Genomic DNA, 6,055 nt, shown 5'->3' with positions numbered 1-6,055 from the left:
TATTGTCGCCTGAGGATATCGATGTTGTAGTTGGATATTGTAGATATATTTATTTCTCACTTATCAGTAAAAAAAAGTAGAAAAATGTAGATAGTTATTAGCTGGTTAAATAAGTAAGTAAATAAGTAGGAAATCCCGAAAAGGTCCAATAAAACTTATTTTTAAAGCACAATTAAGAAGTAATTCTCTTAATAAATAAGAGCTTTAACTTTTTCCCCTACAATTTGCTTAGTCGCTGAGGTAAAAAAAGCCAAACAAATGCGGAAATGGAATTGAGAAACACTATGAAAGGGAAAATGGAAAAAGATATTAAGAGTTGTGGAGAATTCCAAAAGCTTGATGAGGAAATTCGGAATACTAAGAGAACATAACAGAGCGGAACAAAAACGAAATCAGCTTGAAATCGCGACACAAGATGTCAATTTCATTACAGAAAAGGACATTGCAAACGGGACTCATCTGCATAAAAGGGAAATTATTTTTCCTATTTTTTGCTAGTTATTTTTCTTCTGCTCTTCGCAATTGCAATCTGCTTGGACAAACTTTTCGCCAAGAATGATGGCAAAAACGATGTATAAATAATTTTCCGGAAAACTGCTGAAATGAAGTATTCAAACCAATTTCCGGAAATGCTCTGCAAGAGGCGTAAAAAGATGTCACCGAATTAATGTAAAGTTAACAAACTCAATCAAACAAAATAAGGATCAGATGGAGTAAACTAAGTTCGAAGTAAATGGGAAAGAGACCCTAAAGCCGAAATGTGTTGAAAATGCATAAATCGCTTAAGGAAATGGCGTTCCAATCCATTATTAACCCATTGCCTTTGCTGTGGGCTCTTTTTATTCGCAACTCATTGTTGAAAACTTTGAAAAACCCACGGAGTCTGGTACAAAATGGATGCAACTGCTACTGCATATTGTTAGGGCTGCCTCATAAAATAAAGCAAAAAGGGCCCAAATGTCTTTGTGCATGCCTCGCGAGCCTAACAACAGAGATTTTTCTTTGCGTACTACATACTATTTGGGCAGGATGGGGCCATCATATGCCAGTGGAAAAAAGTTTTCTGCGAAACATGCTTGCCATACTGTTGGTCTTTTATTAAGTAGGAAGTACAAAATAAGTTCAAATATGTGGAATGCAAAGAAATGGGGAGGGAAATAGTCTTCAGTGCATGTCGCTTAAATGGAAAATGGTTTAATATAGTGGGCAAGACTTTAATATATTGAAAAGATAAATATTTTTATTGTTGGTCAACCCACTACTTGGCCCATCAACAGAGATTTGAATAAGCAATTCCTTATCTAGACCAATCTTTATCCCTTGTAATTGCCACAAATGAGGCGTATCGAATTTGATTTGATTTCAGCGCTTAAACCACAGTAATAGGAGTGGGTATAACAATCGAAGGACAACACTTACAGCGAAATAAGTGGCAAGCGAAGTGAAAGTCGGTGGAGGAATGATAAAAATATCAACAAGCCAGCAATAAAACATTCAGGCAGCGAAGTGGGGATAAGAGATCTGAACTGGGGCAGCCAAGTGAGCACTGGAGGAGTATTGTCCAAATGACATCAATAAAATATTTAAAGCCAACAAGAAGGGTATGTCCTTGTGCCACGCAACCACTTGAATGGAACGAACAGAAATCACAAGAAGGGAGCCAGGAGGTGGAAAACTCCACTCGAGTGGCGCCGTGGCAAACGAGCTTAACGGGATAAACAGGAATAAGGATGTGAATGAAAATAAAACTCACTTGAAGCTGGAACTGGAACTGGAGAAGGAGATGGAGCTGGAGATGGAGTTCAATCCTCGCTGGAGTTCCTCGTCTCGGTTTCAGCTTGACTTTGAAGTAGGATGAAGGAATTTGAATTCAATTGCAATCGCTAACCAATCCTTCTTTTATATTTCCCCTTTCTAGCAGCCATAACCGAGTTTTTATTGCGGCTTCACGCTTTTATTTTGGTTTTGCTTGAATCATTTGTCAGCAAGGAGGCATCCTGCAAAGGACCAGGACTTATTTGCTGAATAGAGAAGGGGTGCTTTGTCAGTTTGTTTTGCCACAGAGTTGATCCGCTCAAGAAACCGCGGAGGCCAATGAAAAGAAAAAACAAGAGGAGGACTCATAGATGGGTTCTCGATGATAGGCAAGCCATTGAGATGGCCGATACCAAATGGACAATTCGAAAAGATGGGGAAATTGCGGTGTATACTTAAAGGATGCTGCTGTTGTCTTGGTTTCCATTTCACGTCTCTTGATTTCTCATAATTTGTGCACTGCTATTGGAATTTGTGCCGTTTCTGTAATCATTCCCCTTTGAAAAGCTCGAATCTCGTGCTCAATTTTTGCTGCCAGAAATTTACATATTTTAATCAGAAATTGTCGATTTCCCAACGGCAATCAATTTGCCGGCATGCCTAACTTTCTTCCTCTGCCTCAGATCCACTCCCATTTTTAGTTCAGTGGAGATTTCATCTTTGATTTGGCTTGATCTCATTTTGTTGCCCAGTTGCAAATTGGTTTTTGAGAATTTCAACTTTAGGCCGAGTTTGGGATGTCAAGTGTCCGCGGTAGTCGCGACCAAAGCTTTAGAGGTGTCCCCGGAATGATAAATGACTTGGCTGGAAATTCATACTAAAGTGGTTTTCTATTAAACGTATGCCTCGCACCTTTCACAGTCAATAAAGTATCAAATTACCTTTTAATATGGCCACATGGCTTAATGAGCTGCCCCTCCCTCCTACAACCAATCATCAAGTTAAGTGTTTTACAGCATTTTCTCCTGTACTTTTTGCCTGTAAATTTTTCATTGAGTCCCAGATTCTGTTTGTGGCCTGTTAATGCGTTCAGGAAATTTCACAATTTTAACGCAAATTTAATACAATTAGGAGGGAACACGGAAGCGTCGAATTTAAAGCGGAAATGGAGGGGAATGGCACAGAAGGCAGAATGTTGAACTGGAGGAAAACCAATAATCAGCCTGAGCAAACTTTCTTTGTGGTCTGCGATAGAGGCAGATAACGAGGGAGGGGAAGTGAGGGCAAGGGGAAGCCTGAAAATGCAATTGGGACATAAATTTCCATTTTCGGTTTTATGCCCCCGAGAGTTCGCAGTAATTTAACGCTAAGTTTTCCGCTTCGGCCGCCTCTTGCCTTTGGGGGCCACAATAAAATAGTAAACATGAATAAGAAAATAAGTCGCGCAAAAAATGAGAAAAGGAAATTTTTGCTAAGTGTCTTGGCTGTCCTGTCTGGGTCTCCAGTTGACCGCCATTGCGTCCGGGTCCTGGGAAAAAGTTTTCCCCCCGCAGGACGACTGGGAGATCTCCAATTTACGCAGCTGTGAGTGGTTTTTGTTTTCCTATTTATCTTGGCCTGGTTACGAGTTCTCCTCTTAGCCCTTTCTTCTGCTTTTTTTTCGGCGGCAATTTAATATCATCATAAATACAAATTCAACTTGCTGAAAGCTTCTGCTCTGGCCTGTAGTCCTGTTCTTAAACTTGAACTTCACGGCCAGGCACTTATTTTTCTTTCTGTGGTCCACATTCAGTTACTTTCGGCGGCTTTAAGCCTTTGTCCTGCTGCAATTCTATTAAGCGAATTCAGCCGCAAGTTGCCAGACCCACTGGATTGCCTATAAATTTCAACTGTTATCAAGCTAACCCGACCACTTATTCATACCCATGCAACGGCATCCAGCTGCTCGGAAAACCAGAGCTCCATAGCTCTCAGCCTGCTCCAGACTACATTATTTAGCATTTTTCCTGGGCAGAACGTAAAACTATCAAAGGATGTAATGCAGTGCTTAAGCAGCATAGGAATGCCCTTTGTGGTGAATACAAATATTTGCTAAAAGCATATGAATATTTGCCTACTGCATATAATTTTAAATGAGAACGGTTTTGTTAATCTGTAAAACTGTGTGTGTCTGTGTATCTTAATGTGGATGGAAAATCGAAATTTTGCATTAAAAACCAGAATTCCTAATTTTTAGAAAACATGTGTTTTTGGACAATGCTCTTATCTTATTAAAAAATAAATTTTTTTTGAGAAAACCCATGCATATCCATCAAACATACTTTAATATTTGCGAGCAAAAATGTGTGAATAATTTTTAGTTTTGACAAAACTTGTAATTAAGTTTTTACTCAAAAAAAGGGCATTTGCGCAAGGGGCAAACCTCATTTGGAAAGAGAATAAACAGACGCCATGTCCTTGCACTTGAGCAGCACTAACAAATGCAATCAACGGAAAAAGTCTGTAACAGCAAAAGGCAAGCCACCAGAGCACGTACCTACGTTCCACTTCCGAATGGGGAATCCCCTTTCCCGGCAACTAAAGCGCTACAAGTGCTCCGGCTTTTGCCTCGCGTTTTGTTTTACCGCCGAGTGCAAATTATTTATGCCACATGGGGGAATAACACACCTCAAACCCTTTTTGCACAAAAGCACCTGGCAATGCAATCAAAGCGAGCGGTGAGAGGCAAATAACAAAAGCCACAATGCCACATTGCCACTTTCCACATTGCCACATTGCCACTTTCCACTTTCTACTTTCACTCGAGTGCAATTCGGCGAGTTCTCGCTCTGCTTTTCCACCGGAAGTTGAAGTCTTTTGTTTTCATTTCCGTTATTTAATGCAAGTGCCAGCCGAGCATGTTGTTGTTGCTATTGTTGGTCCTGTTTGCCTTGCTGCCTTGCTGCCTCGACTAACATAATATATGGAGGCCAGGATCCCCGCGGCTCCCCATGATGAAAGTTACCCCCTTTCGACAACTTTTAACGCAAACTTGTTGGCACCTAGTTCAGTTCCCTTTTTACCTTCGTTCGCCACTTGAAAAGAATTTGCATTTTAGCCTCTCCGCCTGTGTTTGTTTGTTGGCTTTTTGACTGCATTTTGAAAAATGTTTGCATTTTCCCGGTGAACTTTTCTTCGGCGTGCTCTTGCACTATATTTTTTTGCGGTTCTTTTCTAAACGAACTTAACCAGATTTTCATGTGCAGATAATGATTTTCGCTTTATTTGCATGCATTTTTTTTCAGCTTCACCTTTTATGCGATTTACTTTTTTTTAAGGATTTTAACTTTGCTTTGGAGTTGGTTTAGTGGCTGCGCGGAATTTATTGCACACTTTTGTGCGCTCCGAAAATGAACTTGGTCCTAGTAGTCTGGACTGCATTTATAAGGTAAAATCTGGATTAAGAAGTGCAAAACGGAAAAGGACTTCTATTGAGACAAAATTTATAATACTACTTTGAATGTGAACTCGTGTAATCAATGACTGAATTCCAAATTTCATTTATCTTGTTGTTTTATGGAGAAATGATTAAATTGACTAGAAGTAAAAGACGGTATGCATTTAGTTTAATGAAATCCTTTATTATTCTAAATGAAATCATGTTTAAATATAGTTGCTTAACATCTTCTTAAATGGCTCCAGTATTGTTAATGTTAATGTGAACTATGAGAATTAACATGATTTTTAATAGAATTTTATAGAATGTTATATATATTTTAACTTTCAATTAAATGTCTTTAAATGGTTATCTTTGATCAATACTTTAAACCAAATTATAAAGTCTTTTTAAGCCTTTAAAACTAAATTTAGCCTCTCTAAGCAATTGATTGGCTTAATTCTGCTGAGCTGCTTACTTAACCCATTGATGCCCATCTTTGGGCTAACAAGTTTGCTTCTGCAACTTTTTGGCCATCTGCTCGCTCAATCTGCTGCCACACACATTCCCAAACGAGCGACGGCCACAAATTGCTTTTTAATAACTCAACTAAGCCAACTTAACACAAGCAAAGCAACCGCAGTGTGGCAGCACCCAAAACAACGACTAACAACCTTCAACAGGAAGTTAAATGAAGGCATCAACTATAACATCAAAAACAACTCCAAGCTACACTGCACAAAGAAAATACCAAATGGGCATTTATGGAGAACTCAGTTTAGACGGTTTACTGCTACCAAACTTTTCTTAACTTAAAAATAAGTTATTTAAAATGGCTGCAATAATTGTAAAATGTGTCGCAAAGTATGCAATGAAAACAATGAA

The sequence above is a fragment of the Drosophila elegans genome, unplaced genomic scaffold (genome assembly GCF_018152505.1).
Source record: "Drosophila elegans isolate 14027-0461.03 unplaced genomic scaffold, ASM1815250v1 contig_814, whole genome shotgun sequence".
Classification (NCBI taxonomy): Eukaryota; Metazoa; Arthropoda; class Insecta; order Diptera; family Drosophilidae; genus Drosophila; species Drosophila elegans.
This window is presented reverse-complemented; position numbering follows the sequence as displayed.